The sequence below is a fragment of the Equus caballus genome, chromosome 27 (assembly GCF_041296265.1).
Source record: "Equus caballus isolate H_3958 breed thoroughbred chromosome 27, TB-T2T, whole genome shotgun sequence".
Taxonomy (NCBI): domain Eukaryota; kingdom Metazoa; phylum Chordata; class Mammalia; order Perissodactyla; family Equidae; genus Equus; species Equus caballus.
In genome coordinates this window covers 32,539,668-32,556,463 of record NC_091710.1, presented here as the reverse complement: position 1 = coordinate 32,556,463, position 16,796 = coordinate 32,539,668, and the positions used below count along the sequence as shown (strand labels likewise).

The following is a 16,796-nucleotide window of genomic DNA, read 5'->3' as shown; positions in this document are numbered from 1 at the left end:
TGTTTGTGTGTTTCTGCTGTGAGCAACTGCCCAGAGGGGCCACCAGGCCCACGTCACAGCCTCTGCAGCGCAGCGCTGAAGGCAGCGCTCCTGACTCACCATCAGCCCTGAGCACTGCAGGGCAGCTGGCCAGCTGCCGGGCCCTGTCACTCGGCTCCCCTGATGGCCAGGACCAAATGACAGAGGTGCCTTTCTAGTCCCTCTCCACAGGCAGGCCCAGCCACTGGGAGAGAGGATCCCAAACCAGTTTTGAAAAAAAGGCAAAGCAACGTTACCCATTCATGCTGCAAATACTTCGTGACTCCCAACCAAGCCGCGTGCTGCTCTAGGCAGTGGGGGCAGGGCTGTAAACAAAGCGAACCAGGAACTGCAATCCAGGAGTTCACATCCTAGTGGCTGAATGAATTAACCAGATTCTTAAGAATTCCAGCCTTAAAGCTGGCCTTGCCACACTGGGCATTCCATCATCCTGTGTCCCGTGGTCCCCACCTCTCACTCCTCCCCTTGACCTTGTCCTGCCTCCTGGTCTTGTTCACCTTGGGAGTCGGCACAGATTACAGAGCAAGGCTAAGATTAGAGTCAGACCTGTGAGCCTCTCTGACCTGCGTAAGCTGCCATCACAGCCGCCAGAAGGCACTCCTTAAAGCCGGGTTTGGGGCAGGGCTTGCAAGGTAAAAGCTGAGACTTGCTCTGCCTGATGGAGACAGAGGTGATTCAGAAAGATCATCCTAGTGATTGCTCCCAGTGATATCTCCCACTCAATTTGAGCTTGAGCTGGTCCAAACTGGAGGTCCTGGAAAACTCATATTCGTGAGCATAGCTTGGCTGGTGGACTTGGAGGGAAGTACGTTCTGGAATCCACATTATCCACTTCCTCTGCTTGCTCTTTGAGATCCAAGCAGGGAGACTGCAGTGGGGAGGACTCGGGGGGAGCCGTGGGGCAGCTGGTGCGTTCAGGCACAGTGTGCCACGGTGCACCGTAACATCACGTTACCTGGAAAATGCCCTGTGGCAGATGAGGATGCACAGCAGGCCCTGAGGGCAGTGCCACTATGCCAGGCATTTCACCTGCCCAGTGTTCCTTCTTTAGGCCACAGCACCATGATTTTCCTTTGGGGAAATATGCTTTCTCTCAGTCTTGGTGGGATTGTCAATCAAGCTGCCTACTTGCAATGGACACAACCACCAGGCTGGCCTATCAGACTCTTTCTGTTGAGCAGACATGAGGTCAGTTGGCACAGGTTTGTCCCAATGGGCCTATCAATGTGATTCTGCCACTCAGATTCCAGATGGTCCTGGGTCCTGTCCTGAAAAGCTTGTTGATTCAATTCCCTCTCCTATTCTGGGAACTACCCTGTATCTGTCCAATATATCCATTTTCTTGCCTAGATTAGCCAGGCTAATATTTTCTGTTGCTGGCAACCTCAGAACCCTAAGTGATGGGAAAGCTAATCTGCAGCCTCCGCCTGATCATCACCTGCATAGGGAGAGGGTGACAGAACCAGTCATGCTTACAAAGTCCCCAGGACCCTGTCCTCCTCAAGGGGGATGCAGCCCTCGAGGGAGGCGGGTTCAGCTAGCAGAGCCACTCAGCTGCACTGTGATCTATGAGGAATAACTGGCCTGCCCCCACCCTTTTGCTGTGTAGTTAATGTTGCTATGAAGAACATTCCTTCATATTTTGGACTGCAGTTTCCAGAATGTTCTCTTTACCTTGCCTGAGTCCTAGGTGGAAGAGAGGGAGGTCCTCTCAGCATTTGCCCAGCGTCCAGCCTGGCTTCTCAGCTCTGTTACGAGGCCAGGCTCTAAGGTGGCTGACTTCCTTCCTGCCCTTCTCCTCTCTTCCAGATCACCCAAGAGCTGGAGTGAGGTCGGTGCTAGGAGGCAAGGAGAGCAGAAAGCAGAGAGGAAAGAACCAGAACTCCGACAGTCCTATTGGCTGCAGCTCTGCCACTTGCAGGGCCTTGGTCAGCTTGTGCTCACTATTGCATCCCCAGGGCTGGCCCCTAGGAAGTGCTCAATGCATGGTAGCTCTCAAATGAACCTACTCCTTGGAGGGGGCCTCTCCAGGGGTCCGCCCTTTCCCCTCTGAATTTCCATGACACCCCATCTCTGTACCTCCCTGGCTGCCGCACTCATCATTTTAGTTTTGGAATCTGCTGCCCCAGGAGGTAGTAAGTGCTCTCCTCAGTGTGTTCAAGTCGAGTTTGGAGACCGTCCAACAGGGATGTTTTAAGGGGATTCCAGTTAGAGATGGGAAGCTGGGCTAAATGAATGCTAAGATCCCTTCTAACTTGGGATTTGATTATTCTATACCTATTTTTTGGCTTTTCAACTTCTAAAATATTTTTATTATGAAATTTTCAAGTATTCAGAAGATTCAAAACAATGCAATAAATAAAAAAATGCATGTGTAACCACCACCTAACTGTCAAATTTGAACTTTTTGCCATGTCTGTTTTGGATACAAATGAACTCTGTGCAGATTTGTGAGTTTTTTTAAAAGTAAATATTTATTGACACATAATTTACGTAAAATAAAGTACACAGATTTTGAATGTGCAGTCTGGTAGGTTCTGACAACTGGGTATATATGTGTAACTACCACCCAGACGAGATATAGAATTTTCTGTCATGTATCTTTTCTGGTCAACTGCCCCTGCCAGAGGCAACCGGTGTCCTGATTTCTCTCACTATAGATTAGTTTGCCTGTTCTAGAACCTTCTATAAATAGAATCGTACAGAATGAACTCTTTTGTGCCTGGCTTCTTTCGCTCATCCTAATGGGTTTGGGATTCTTCCATGATGCTGTAGGTATCAGTGGTTCATCCCTTTTAATTTCTGAGTAATATTCCATTGGATGAATACACCACAGTCTACCTACTCATCCAATAATGGACCTTTGGGTAACACATTTCCCAAGATAAATGAGGAATATGTTCCCCCCAAAAACTGTACGAATATATTCAGAGCAGCTTTTCTCATAATAGCCCAAAACTGGAAACAACCCAAATGGGTGTGCTATTTTTATAGGAGCATCTGCCCCTGGATGGTGAGGACAGGATGCTTACCTGATTCATCTGCGTCCACTCACAGTGTTTCCAACATAGTAGATGAATCAATAAATCTCTGTGGAATGGATGAAAGGCCCAGGAGGATGCAGAGTTCTCCAAGCCTAGTTCAGGAGCTGAGGGGAAGGACTGGCCCTGGTCTGCTCACCAGGAGTGAGACAGGACATTAGCAGGGAAAATGTAGGTGTCGGTTCTTACCACAGCCTCTGTGCTAAGCACAGAGCCCACCCAGGCTAAGTGTTCAGATTATGTATGTTGAGTGAAAGAAATGGGGTAAATGGGCTGTCGAGTGTTGAAATCACTAAGCCCTCTTGCTTTTGGACCATCCTACCTTCCACATCATCCTTGCTTCCTGCAAAGACACAACTTCCAGAGAACATGGACAAAGGGACAGTGTCCAACAGGGAGAAAGGTTCAGCAGAGGGCCCTGGAGCTGAGGATTAGGAGGTTGAGAGTTTCCAGAGTAAAGTTAGACTAAAGTGGGTTCTCTCTCTTGCCCCCGAATCCCACACCTAATCTCTTTTATTCTTGTACACCGGTAGACTCAAGCACAGGATTCTTCCCATTTAGGATCAAGAAATTCACCTGGAGAGCCCCAGGGAACGCACCAGGAAATCTTCACTTTCTTTCTTTCTTTCTTTCTTTTTTTTTCAAAGCTTGGCACCTGAGCTAACATCTGTCGCCAATCTTTCTTTTTCTTCTTCTTCTCCCCAAAGGCCCCCAGGACATAGTCATATTTTCTAGTTATAGGTCCTTCTGGTTGTGCCCTCTCACTTTCTATTGCTGCTTTCAGGTCGATGATTTCAGATCTTCATAAAGCCATCAGACAAAGCCAGGTAATGGATGGCCTGTCATTCACCCCACCAGGGGCTCTGGCCTTCAGCTCTTCAGGAAACCAGCCATTTGGTCGTGGTTGGGAAGTCGATTTTACAAGGGATAGAAAATGTGGCCTCACTTCAGGGTGTTTGTTCCAAAACAGGAATAAATACATTTCCTTAAATGAAAAGTCTTAAAAACTTCAAGTCCTTCTAGGCAGAAACTAAAGATTTCAAGAGAAGTGTGGCGAAGGGCCCCCTGAGCCCAGTGTGACTCTTTATCATCGAAGGATCAGTATAAAAGGATCTAGAGACTTTTTACCTATGAGGCCTCAACTCTGTCCCTTGGTTTGGACCCCACAGGTACTCTAGTTTCTAGGAAGTTGTCATGGGACAAGGACACTAGGATTCCAAACTTCTGCATCCTTCTGGTTCTACATCTAGCTATTTCTAGGGCCTCAGGTAATCCTGTTTCCTCACACGGACAATGAGAATGCTGGATCAGACAATCTCTAAGACCCCTTCCAGCTCTGAAATCTAAGCTTCCAGTATCACAAGCTCAAAGCCGTGATACTGTTGGTCTCACACAATAAACACATTCAGGGGAAACGTTCACAGCAGTCTCTTGCGGCGAGTTCTTGTGTTTTAAAAACTAAGATGAATGTTTTAAAGACTGCCACTCACTGTTCATCCCCATAGAGGCAGTTTTCCTGCTCACGATGTGTTCTTTTTTTGGGTGCAATTCAGAAATGCTTTCAGTCCACTGTCCATGTCGAGGGAAAAAAAATCTGGAAGATCTTCTGCTTTATATCCTTGTTGATAATCCTCACAAACAAGGCCCCACCGCCTTCAGAAGATGGTGGAGGGATAGGAAATTCTCATCCTTTCAGGTCTAAAAATAAGTATTTGTTGATGATCTGGACAATCATTGTTTGAAACAGCAGCAGCCCGGAGTCTTACCACATGAAAGAGAAGGGTGCGTTTCCCTGGCTGGGCTCAGGGACAGCACAGTTAAAATAAAATTGACCTTTTGAAAAGGAACACTGAGAAACTGTGTGCATGGTTTCCGCCCCCCGCCTCCCCTCATTTTGTGGACCCAGTACTGAATTTTACATGAGATAGCCTAAGTATGTTCTTCAAGCTGAACATCGTTTATTTCCTGTTAGGACTTAAAGTGGATTATATATTCAACCTGACCTTTAAAGAACTTATGACATGAGTAGGATTTCTGAGGATTCACGTTATGGAAGATCAAAGATAGTTCAGTCAATAGAAAGGATTTTTTCCTACTTGTTGACTGACAGAACCATTGGTCTCGAATGGTTCTGTTGGTTCGCTTTGTCCTCCATCCTTTCTTCAAGAGGCAGCTGGCCCGTGGGCTTTCGAGCAGCTGGACATGGCCGCAGAGTCTAGCTTTGCTCCTCACAGTTGTGGGGCTGCTGCGGACGCACCTATGCCAGTCTGGGCATTCAGCAAATGCGGGGACCACCTGGCAGAGATGGCGAGACTCCAGAGAGCAGAAGTAAGTGGGCTGATGTCCCTTTCCCCACAGTGGTGTTCCTGCTGGCAATGAAAGCCAGTCTCAGGCCAAAGTCTGCCAAGCACACAAACATTTATTGGTGAGCAAGGACTATGCGTGGGAGGTTTGCTCAGAGGTGCAAGGCATGCTTTCCGGTAGGTCAGAGGCAACTGGAGGGACGCAGGACCAATGGAGGTGCCCTTTGGCATTAAACTGCTGGACTTGGTCACTTTTTAAGCCTTATTTATGCAAGGGCACTGGAGGCTGTGTCATATCTCTAACCAATGGTCTATTTGAGAATACATCACCCATTCATTTCACCAACAGAAATATTTCTAGCATCCCTTATGCTAATTAATAAACTCTTTAGTGTAGTGTTCCATACTATAATTTAAATGCTAAGTCACTACCTCTGAAGGTATTGATTCTTGATTAGGGCACTTCATCTGTTAACCACGCCTGGAGGGCTGGCTCCTGATTTGTCCTTGAAACCTCACTAACTGCCCCCCTTGTCCAAGACACCTCTAATCGCACTGTCTCTACAGAAGTATTTTTAAAGTACTTACTATACAAGCAATGTAGTAGTGACCAACCACAAATTATGTAACCTCTCTGTGACTCAGCTTCCTCATCTGTGAAATGGCCATGCTAATACCCTCTAAGGGTTTGACGTGAGGATTAAAGGAGATCATGTGTATAAAATAAGCAAAATTGTGTGTATGTGAGTGTGTACCCAATGACTGGACTGGCACAAAGAGCCTCCAAACATTAGTCCCCTTACACTTTCCTCTTAAGGTTTCCAAAGGATGAACAGGGAGAAACTAGATGGGGAAGAAAAAGAAAGCAGAGATATCAAATAGAGGGAATTATGGGGAAACAGGAGGATTCTTTGAGTTTTAAGGAAAATGAAGGGAAGTCAAAGTCACGTTCCCAAATGTTCCCTTGCAGAAAATAGAGATCAAGAAGTTTTCCTTGAAGATGTGTTTCCAAGAGCTTTTCATCAAAAATACTCCAGCAGCCCATTACCCAAGACCCTCAGAGGACCCGTTACCCACGGATGATCTTTTTGGATGAGGTTTTCTACCTGGTGGTTTACAGATGGCCAAGACACTGCCCCATCTGAGAAAGAGGCACACCCAGGGTCCCCCAGACAGAAGAGTGGGGCCGTTTGGCCCACCTCCTCCTGCAGACAGAATGTCGTGTGAGGGTCACTGAAAGTGGGGAGGGGTCATGAAAGCCAAGTGCCTAAGAAAAGTGGGACTCCTCAGAGGAGGGAGCAGAAGCTGGGAGGAGACGGGCAAGCACAGAACCACGGGCTCCCCGCCTGTCTGAGCTGGGCCTTCGGACGGCCAGCCCTCCCTGCACATCGCAGGCAACTGACACTCAAACCGGGAAGGATTATTTTGAAATTAACAAAAGGATCACCATCTGCTTCAAGCAGCAGGTGCTCAAGTTAACAAACTGGAACCTGGAACTTGGGTCAGTTACCTTGACATCTCTGGGAATCCTGTTAACTGGCCCCTAAACTAGCCATGGGCCTATAACCCACTCTCAGTGGCTCAAAGTAAAAGATCCAAGTATTTCACAAAAGATTAAATATATCTTGAGTGCTAGATCTTTAGTGGGTTATTAAGGATGATTGGAAACATTTGAGATTACTGCCGTTGGGGTTGTCCAACAATCTGGCCCTGGTGTCATTGTGAAATGTCCATACTCATAACGCTTACAAACAAACGTCAAACTTCGGCTCTTGGGTGGATCATGAGACTGATCCAGCTCTTACATTTGGGGGTATCGCTATAACACCACCAAGGATGTCAGAACATCCTTGTCTGTACGTAAGTCTTGAATTCAAAACTCAGCTCTACTGCTGATTATGCTATGTGACCTTAGGTAAGTTACTTAACTTCTCTGAGCCTCAAGCTCTTCCAGTCAAAAATAGAGAATAATAAAACTTCACAGGATTGTAGCATGTGGTGTTCGGAATGTCTGGCGATCACAAACTGTTACTTGAAGTTTGTTAAGTAACTTTTTTTAAACTGATTTTTAAACTTTGATAAGAAAACGTCAAGATGTGTCAGCCTGCTGGATGAGGCCTCTGGTCAGGACAGTCAATTAGAGAGGAAGCTGTTTCTTAAGGTGATGGATGGGAACAGAAAGTGGAAATAGCAGGAAAGGATATTGGGAGTGATAAACAGCTGGAAGCTTTGTTCCTGAGTCACCTCCTTCCCCAGAAAAACTCTCCCCACCTCGCATTCCCTCCCTCTGACTTAAGAGAGGCGAAGGCCTTTATGTTGGCAGGTCCCTGTGCAAGAAGGGGTGAAAAGTCCCTGTGCACCGCGAGAACTTGAACGCCGGCAGCCAGAGATGCCACGCCCTCTCCGGGCTGCGGCCAGACCCCGCCCACCTGCGTCATCCCGGGCCTTACTTCCAGAAGGAGAATCTTGTCTGTTGCAGAGGGTTTAGAGGGCAATTCAGAGTTCTTCTTGCGCTCCTTCCCTATGGAATTCTGATGATTCTTTAACTCTCTTTTAAACACCGTGAACTGATGGAATTAATTATTTTACGCTCACACACGTAGACACATACCAATGTCCTGTCCCCTCTCTCCTTCCTTTTTTCTTATTGATTTATTGCACCAGGTCTTCAGAATTTGGGGTCTACCTTGACGTCTTCACTCTTGAGCTGAGTGAAACCAAGCCCCAGTCCAACTCGGGGTACTCGGGTCTGCCTGCGGTTTTGTTCTGTTTATTTCTTTTTCTTCGTTGCGCCTTCCTCACCCCTATCCTTCGCTTCCTTGGAGAGGTTCTATCAGCTAGACCAGGTCTTTGCCTGGGGACATAGAAAGTACAGCATGCCACACCCCGGGAGAGTCTTAATTTTAACTGCTTAGGGTAGAAAGGAAGAAAAGGAAGAAAAGGAAGGTGATGTTCTCCTTTTCTGCTTGTTTTACCTCAAATAAAGACTTGCTTTTCCTGCTCTGTGTGCACCTGAAACCAGAGGTTATCTTCAGATTCTCTCTTTTCTCACTCAGAACTTGACCCTAGGGCAAAATGATATAGCCCTCAACCTCAGATTAGTATGTTTGAGGTTGAGGGACTTATTTATTTTTCCTTACGTGTAGTTTCTCTGACTCATTTGCTGTTTTTATTTTCCTCTGAGGAGTAACCAAAATCACAAATCTTCCAGTCTGCTCCATAAAGCAGCTGGGGACAGAAGCAGAATCCTGGGAGCCTCCTTCCTTCCAGGCACCAGGAGGCAGCCACATGCTGCCGAGGGGACACAGGCACGTGTCACCCCAGGAGCCCGTTTGCACAAAGCGTGAGCTCCGGAGCACAGCAGTCAAGGCTCCCAGTGACTCCGGGATGCAGCCCCGGCCGCGCTTTCTCATCGATGAGACGTGATTGTGTGTGTGTTTCATTATAAAATGTTCAAACCATGAAGACATTCTGTACATAAAGAAGAATGCCACCACTCAGCCATAATTACCATCAACATTTCGCTATATCTTCTTCCAGTCTTTTCTGTATAAATGTAATGTATAAATAAATTTCTTTGCAAAAAATTAAATCACACACATATGTGCCTATTTTTTTAAAACCAAAATATGGAATCATACTGTAAATGTCATTTGACAACTTGCTTTTTTAACTTACATATGTAGACATCTAACCATGTTAATATATCAATTTATAATGTTGTTGTTTTTAAGTGGCTCCATAGTATTCCATTCTATGGATATACCACAACTTATTTAACTTATGTCCTATTGATAGTTTTGTCCCATAATTTTGCTATTAATAATAATGTTGTGATACATATATTTAGACATATATTACATATATGTGTGTATATATATGTATATACGTATATGTATATATGTGTATATATATGTATATATGTGTGTGTGTATATATATAAATTTGTCCAGTCGTTTCCTAGAACACAGTCTCAGAAGTGGAATTGCGGGGCCAGCTCTGTGGCAGAGTGGTTAAATTCGCGCGCTCCGCTGCGGCGGCCCAAGGTTCGGATCCTGGGTGCGGACATGGCACCGCTTGTCAGGCCACATTGAGGCGGCGTCCCACATCCCACAAGTAGAAGGACCTGCAACTAAGATATACAACTGTGTACGGGGAGGGGGGATTGGGGAGATAAAGCAGGAAAAAAAAAAGATTGGCAACAGTTGTTAGCCCAGGTGCCAATCTTTAAAAAAAAAAAAAAAAGTGGAATTGCTGGGCATACCATTGTTCTTGGTGCCTTCCCTCCACCTCGTTCCATATCACCACCTGTTTTCACAAATTTTCTGTCTTTTTGGGCACTTCATGTCTGTGTGTATTTCCCAACTCATTCTGGGTCCTGTTACATTGTGAAGATATACCTTGGATAAACTGCTTGCATTCCTTTATTCCATTGTCAATAGTTAAACATTTGTCCTCTTCAAGACTCTTTAAACACTGCTATGCAGCCAGGCCCCAGGTCTCTCCGGGAGCAGATTGCAGACAGACCAGACGGTCCCTCTGACACTGGGCCTCCTTTTCCCATTTAACCTTTCTCTCTCAACACACACATTGCTTTCCAGAGCTAACATTGTGCTTTGCATGAGGAACATTTTGTGATCTGAATTTTCTTCAAATTCCAAGAATGAGGAAGCACCACGTGTTGATCAACTACTCTGATTTCCCAGTTGTGACCTTTAGGTGAACTATCTGGTCCTCCCCACTATTCTGGAAGTCATTGCTCTATCCTACCTCTTACAATCTGTTGTGGTGAGAACCATGAATTTGCGGCTGGACATGGGGGATGGGGAGAGGGTTGGAAGAGATAGGCATGTTCGCGACTAGGAGAAGACCTGCCGGAGAGACCCTGTTTTCTCCTTGTTCCTGGTTCTTCTATCTATTCACTCTTTCAGCCTGACCAGGGGGTCAAGAGAGAGAGAGCACAGGGGGAGGAAAGCTTTTGACCTTCCAGTCACCCACGCACCCGTCCAGTGCGTGGACGGAAGTGGAACTTGACCTTGTGGTGGGAAAGTGCCCAGAGACTCTCCGTGGGAGGCTAGTGAAACTGTAAATATTGAATAAACAGAAAACCTGAGTCCACACCACTCCTGTAAGACAGAGCACAGCTGGGTTTCAGTTTAGTCTCTTTATCACCCCAGATTACTGATGAGAAGAGCAAATGGGATGACATTCATTTGCTTTGAAAATAAGTTATAGAACGATTCAAACTCAGTAAAATAAGGTTTCAGGTCATCACACCATTTCTTTCCCTTACCAATGGGGTAATTAGAAAACTGACAAGTGCAGACAGCTGTTGGGAAAAGAACTTCTCATGATGCATAGTAGGCCAAGCTGAGGGCCCAGGATTCAAAGGTCCAGGTCTTGCTTACTTCGTTTGAAACAAAACTGATTTTTAAACTTCCTGATTCTTGCAATTTATCACATTTATAGACATTTTTCTTTAAATATAAACAAATTCTTCTCCAAAGGATGGCAAAGCTAAGGTTGTGGAGACAGTAAGTGCAGGCAGGAGATGTGGGGTTCACTCTGACTGTCTTCGCTTAAAAGATGGAGAAAGTGAAGTAAAAAAAAAAAATTACAATCCGTGATACCCTAAACCAGACTTTTTGTCCCCTGAGATTCTGGGGCAGTAGGAACTTGAGGGTACAACTAGCCCTTTTCCTATCGTTTTCCCAACACTAAAGGGTTCCTGAGGATCCCCATTCACTCTGGAGTCGTGAGAAGAATGAGAAGTCGTGAAGAGTCAGTGTGAGCAGGAGTGTGGCAGGCCTCCCACACATGGGGGGCAGATGGAAGCTGGAGACTCTGCTGAAACCCTTCATTCACCTCAGGCCAGAGACTCCTGTTTCGTAAATTCTTCATCTGACATCACCTCGGTTTGCTAAAACAAATTTTATCTGCTCTGCAGGTCTCTACCTCTGGGATCTGTCTCTCCATACGAACTCTGGGCAACGACAGCTGTCAACGCCCCAGCTCACAATGTCAGCTGCTGAGCAGGCGGAGCAGCTGAGGCTGGGGAGGGGGCCACACCTGTGTTTCTGGTGTCAGGATGGAATGAGGCAGAGAGGAGGAAGGGGGCAGGGACATGAGGGTAGGGGGCTGGGGTGTGGGGCAAAGCTCAACTTTGCTATTCCAAACCTGAAGAGTCAATGTGGCCTTTACTAATTAAGCCATGAATAAAAAGCCAAAGTCAGAATTAAGGATTGCTAATTATCAGATTCTAATCCAAGAACCATTTAAAGTCTTATGGCATTTCATAGTCCCAGGCCCCAAAGAGAATAACCAGAGAGATCTAAACTGTTTGTGCTCTGAAATGAAATGGAGCACTTCGGCGCTTTATTAGTTAAAGACTCTTCTGGCCTTCATTGGATTCTGTCTAAAGATTTCTGCTCCCTACTCACTATCAGCTGGAATGGGAGCCTGAAGTTTTTATTTTCATACCTCTTCTCCTGGGTGGAACGATGTGCTGTGGGTGTGACCGTCTTAGAACTCTGATTCTGCCCTTTAAGTCTGGGGGAACTGTGTGTTTCCTGCTGTTTCCCCTTCTTCTCCACCTCTTATGAACTCCAAGGGAAGTGGTCTGGCACTTAACCTATGAAAGGCAGGTTTTGTTATGTCAGTTATTGGAAATTCTAGAAGCTTCTGAGTCTGTTTCATAATGCCTGGATCTCTTGCATGACGCCATCATTAAATACCCCATCACTGAAGGGATCCAAGTCTTCCTTCTTAAGTCTGTATATTTCACCTGGAAGACTTTAACTATTTTCTGGCCTTGATACCCACCCAGAAAGCTTTGGGGGACTTTTAGAGTTGGTTAAACTGTGTGTGCTGAGTCTCCTAGTAAATGACTTACAAGGAAACGGGATTTAACAAATACAAGAAAAGTGTTTTACAAACAATTTGCCAGATGGCTCTTCTCCGCTTGTCATATTAGCTTGGTTTTGTGACTTACGAGTAAATTTCCTTGTACAATTCCCACCGGAGCTACAGAGTTAGCAAAAGTGTGTCAGAGGAATATCTAAATAAATCCTAGGCAAAGGGGAATTTTCAATCATAAAACTTCCTGGTGGCTTTAATCCCATGGAGGAAGCTCACAGGCTTTGCAGGAGAGCTTTCATGAAATCACCCACAAACTGTGTGTTGGAGGCAGGACCGTCTTTCCACCACCAAACCAAGTGGAATCTAATTTGAACACAACTTGTGGCTAAATCTCTCGCCTTGACTTGGTGTAATGATACTTTTTTCAGCATTGGGATTAGATGAACCAAAATAGTATGTATGACACCGGCTTTTCTCAGGCTGCAGGGATCACAACCAGGAATAGGAAAATGCCAAACGTTTCTCAAGACAAAATATTTTCTTCATTTTCCATACGGAAAAGTTGGGAATGGTTTTTCCAACTCCTTCAAGGCCGGTTGGTTTTAATGACTACTACCATCCGATGAAAAAGATGGAGGGAATTTTCTCCCAAGAGTAAGAAATATTTCCACTTTAAGGTCTCCTGCTCAATTGCAGAATGATTATTTATTTTAGGTTTGATCTTTCCAAGTCTGAGATTGAGTATACAGTAAATCTTCACTCTCCAAGGCCCTTGATAGCAGGTGGAGTCGGGACCGGGGAAAGACAGGTGCAAGTGCATCTAACAGACTGCGAGATTGTTCACAGATGGACTCTTAACGCAATTGTCCTACTATTGTTTGTGATTCTATTTAACTTGAAATGGACGGGATAGTAAATGTCCTTTCTTAGTCCAGTTGAGCAGACTAATATTGATTAACTCATTGAGTTTTTCTTAAAAAAAAAAAACCTAGAAAGAGCATTAAACCTAGAAGTCAGGAGTCAGGAGACCTGGTTTCTCTGTTTCCAACTCTGCTATTGATTCAGTTTGTGACTTAAACACTTTGATCTTTCTTTTTTCCATCTGTGGGATGGGAGTGAGGGGGAAGGGTCAGACTAGACCACTTTTAAGATTTCTTCTACTCTGGATATGAAACTATTATTTTCCTTTTTAGTCCTCTTTAGCTTATATGTTATCAGCTCTGACCTCCTTCCTTGGGTGGCTGGATAAGTGGTGGCATAAATCAACTTTCTTTAGAAAATTCTTAAGATAAATGTCTTAGAAGTACATAGGTGTGAAGGGTTGATGTTTATCGCTGTCAGGGGTTGTTTATATAAATTTTGGGTGTGTTCAAAGGTCACAGACTGAATAGATCTTCGTAATCAATTATGAATAAAATTATGAATAAAAAGTTGAATTTCTAAGCAATCATCTTAGGAGTCAGGCTACCTCACCATCTTTCCATTTGCTTTGCCCTCTTCCTGCAGCCTCTCTCCTTAGAACTATACATGGCTGCCTCCTTCACTTTTGGTCCCGGCCAAAATGTTCCCTCCTCATTTTAGGGCTGTCTCTGACTGTTACTAACCTCTTAATTCTCAAGTTCGTGTGTCCAATGTGCAGTGAGCCAAACACTGAGACATCAGTGCTTAGAGATGGAGAAAGGTTATTTGAATTGGCCAAGAGGAGAAGCTGGGAGCATGGGTTCTCTCAAATCTTCCTTAACAAAAGAAAAAGGCAGGGGTTTTTATAGAACAAAGAGGTGTGGCAGGGTTTCAGAGAAACAATGGGGTAATCTGTGTTTCTTTCACTCCTCATAAGACCCTGGGCAATCTGACTTCTGGGCATCAGTGGCAGCTGGGTGCTTGTTATCTGATGACCCTTGAAGGCATTCTCTTTCTTCTGTGAAACGAGCTCATAAATTCCTGGGACTCTTGAGTTACCCCTCAGATTAGACAGGAAAACAGCAAATTGACAAGATTAACTTCTTTTCATAACAAGATTGAAAGGTAATCTTATTGAGCATTTACTGTAACCCTTAGGTGCTCAGCTTCATGACCACCTATCTAGAGAGGTCCCTTCCCTTCCCCATTGCATTATTCTGTTTTGTCCTGTTTCTAGCCCTCTCTCTATCTGAAATCCTCTTACATTTTTCATTTGTTTGCTTGCTTCTTGCCTGTCTTCTTCCGTTAGAATGTAAAATCATGAGAGCCTAAACTTTGGCTTCTTTTCTGTTATGTCCCCAAGGCCAAAACTAAAATTCTTCACAGGTCTTTGTTGAGTGAATGAGTAAATCTCCATTTCTCTTTCTTCCCTCACGTTACCACCATACTAAGCTTCTTGCACTTCTTCAAACAGGCCGTACATTTACCTCCATGTTATTTGCTCTGCCAGGAAGGCCACCTCTCTTGGTTACATTTCTACCTACCCTCGAAGACCCAGCTCAAATGCTGTTCCTCACCTGGGACAGCACTGAGACAGAGCACCTGGAGCTACTATAACTCTTACCCCATTGTACTGACTTGGTTTGTCTGTCTGTCCTATCAGTCTGAAGGGATCCTTGCTGTCAAGGACCAATCCTTCCTTACCTTGGTGGCCCAGGCTTCACATAGTGTCTGACGCCTAGTAGGACCCCATCAGTGTTAGTGAATGAATGATTTTCTCCAAAGCTTTTGGATAATCAGACTTGTATATGCAGACACTGTCTGGCAGGCCCTTGTCCTTTGGGAGTCCCTGTTTATTGTCATTGTTGTATTTCTAGTGGAGGGGGAGCCTGACTACGGGTAACTCAGATAATGGCCATCTAGGTAGACAGAGACTGACCAGCAAGAGTGTGAGCAGGTGCTGCCAGCTGCCTTTTGCCGAGGGACACTAGGCGCTCAAAAAAGTGTAAATCCTTTTACTGTGTTGCATTTGGCCTTTTCTCAATCAATTTGTGAATCAGATTGCCATTCCACAGTTGCTTGCAGCTGGAAAGCAGTGGAAGAAGTGGGAAGATTTTCAAGTACCACTCATCTGGGTGACAGATACTCCTCCATCCTGGGGTGAACCACTGAAAGGAGTGTCAGTCTCATCCACTTCAGATACCATTTTCCAGGATCGCTTTACTTAAACCTGGCTAGAAAAAGGGGCTTCCACAAATGATCAGTTGATAGAAATGCAAAAAATCTTGCCTAATTACCACAGACTCACTTCTGGTTCTATAGAGAGAGAAATATTAAGATATCACTTTCTTTTAAATCTGTTTTTGACTGTCTAGTTAGTTAAATGTGATAACACACATGACAACTCCTCTGTTAACTGCAAGTGGGATATGAAGTGGTTAGTCATTTTTATTAAGAGTAGTTATCACAGGAGCCAGCCTGGTGGCATAGTGGTTAAGTTCGTGTGTTCTGCTTCAGCAGCGTGGGGTTTGCAGGTTGATCCTGGGCATGGACCTAGCACTGCTCATCAAGCCATGCTGTGGTGGCATCCCACATAAAATAGACGAAGATGGGCACAGATGTTAGCGCAGCGACAATCTTCCTCAAGCAAAAAGAGGAAGATTGGCAACAGATGTTAGTTCAGGGCAAATTGTTTTCACCAACAAAAGGAGTTACCACAGGTCAGAACAGCCCCACACGTCAATGCTTTTACTTATAGGGGACATTACTGAAGATTTTTAGACTCTGGAAGAGATTTCCTAAAAGTGATGGAAAAATAACACTAGGAGAACAACATAGCATTCTATAAATATTTGTTGATTGAAAATCAAACGTTTTTTCTCATTTGCTAGGGGCGTGGAAAATATGAAGCCTAGGATAATAACATTTAAGTAACTAGCCCCACCTTCGGGATCATTTTAAAAGTCTTAAATTTGGGAGGATTTGAAGGAGGGTTTAATTAATGGAATGAGATTTCCTGGAGGGCTTGATGTTATGGTTTTGACTTTTCTAGATGCTTATGTCTCTGATGAATATTATCATGGGGTAATATTCTTCTTGGATGACTTTTCTGAATGTCTTCTCAATGGGATGTGACTCCTCCTTACTCTTAACGCCTCAGCCCTTTTTCTGTTCTTCTGTTTCTCTCTTATAATGTTTGTATCTTATTCCCTCTGTTAATTTTAAACTCTTTGAGGGCAGGGCTTACAGCTGACTTGTCTCTTTAGCACCTGCATAACTCAGCGTAGAGGTAGGAATTCAACACATTGAGCCAAATTCAGAATTTACTTATATAACCAAGTTCCCATAAAATCAAAAGCAAGGAGAAAAAAATTAAACTCATGAGAGAGTGATTTATAAATCAGAATACCAATTTATGATAAGGGGTTATGCTAATTCTGCTGGGCAAATGTTTCTGGTTCTTCCCACTTCTGGTCACATGTTCAGATTATCCTCCCCACGTCCTCCCCTCCTTTGTGGTTGGGGGAAGCCATGTGACTGGTTCTAGACATGAGTTATGAATAGAAATGATATGTGTCACTTAAGCTGTGATCAACTGGCCCAGTTTGTCTGAGGCTGAGGGGTTTCCCAGGATGTAGAACTTACAGTGTTAAAC

The 16,796-nt window shown here is 44.7% G+C and overlaps 1 long non-coding RNA gene across 4 annotated transcripts in view; it reads left to right on the top strand.

Moving 5' to 3' along the window:
• Positions 1-16,796, top strand: part of LOC138921110 (uncharacterized) — a 67,175-nt gene that overhangs the window by 22,168 nt on the left and 28,211 nt on the right. For 3 of the 4 annotated variants that reach the window (XR_011433396.1, XR_011433393.1, XR_011433394.1), the window contains exon 3: positions 1,849-2,423. The exons of the other annotated variant lie outside the window; for it this stretch is intronic. This is a non-coding gene — a long non-coding RNA (uncharacterized lncRNA). Of the gene's footprint in view, positions 1-1,848; positions 2,424-16,796 lie in introns of those variants that run through there. 4 annotated transcript variants of the gene reach the window in all.